This window comes from Pteropus vampyrus, unplaced genomic scaffold (genome assembly GCF_000151845.1).
Source record: "Pteropus vampyrus isolate Shadow unplaced genomic scaffold, Pvam_2.0 Scaffold309, whole genome shotgun sequence".
In the NCBI taxonomy this organism is placed as follows: domain Eukaryota; kingdom Metazoa; phylum Chordata; class Mammalia; order Chiroptera; family Pteropodidae; genus Pteropus; species Pteropus vampyrus.
The window spans coordinates 856,732-857,285 of record NW_011889090.1 but is presented as its reverse complement, the minus strand read 5'-3'; the positions used below and the strand labels follow the sequence as shown (position 1 = coordinate 857,285).

General features: G+C 68.2%; 1 protein-coding gene across 1 annotated transcript in view; it reads left to right on the top strand.

The window, feature by feature from the left end:
- Positions 1-554, top strand: part of MORN1 (MORN repeat containing 1) — a 45,590-nt gene that overhangs the window by 43,183 nt on the left and 1,853 nt on the right. The gene's annotated exons all lie outside the window — the stretch shown is intronic.

Genomic DNA, 554 nt, shown 5'->3' with positions numbered 1-554 from the left:
TGCGGAGCCCCACCCGGCCGGCCTGTGAACAACCAACCCCCGTGGGGTGGAGAGGGGCCCTTGGCAATTCCTGCCCAGATGTTCTTGCCACCACCACCCCCCCCACACACGCTCAGCACATGGTGCCTCCTTCCCGCCCAGGGACCCCGCGGTGCCGTCTCCTGGACGTCTGGGCTTCTGGGGAGGCCCCGCAGGCTCTGGCTGCCGTCATGGCAGATCCCCCCCCTTTCTGAAATGGGGAGCGGGCCCCCTTGGGTCTCTTGCTGGCTCAGGTGACCACAGGGACCGCAGGGCCCGCAGGACCGGCCCCCGTCCGGAGAGGAGCCCCCATCAAACCCATAATTCTGCGCCGTCTGCTACTTCAGAACTTGCCTGCGAGGTCTAGAGTGGGCTCCCTGGTGGGGGGGGGGGAGCCGGCCACAGAAAGGGGACTGCCAGGCCAAGACCGCAGGGGCCAGCGTTGGGGCACCCGCAGGTCTCACCCTGTGGCAACGGAGAGGTCGTGCCCAAAACAGTCCCCAGGGACACAGGCCCGCAGTCACCGGTCCAGCTGA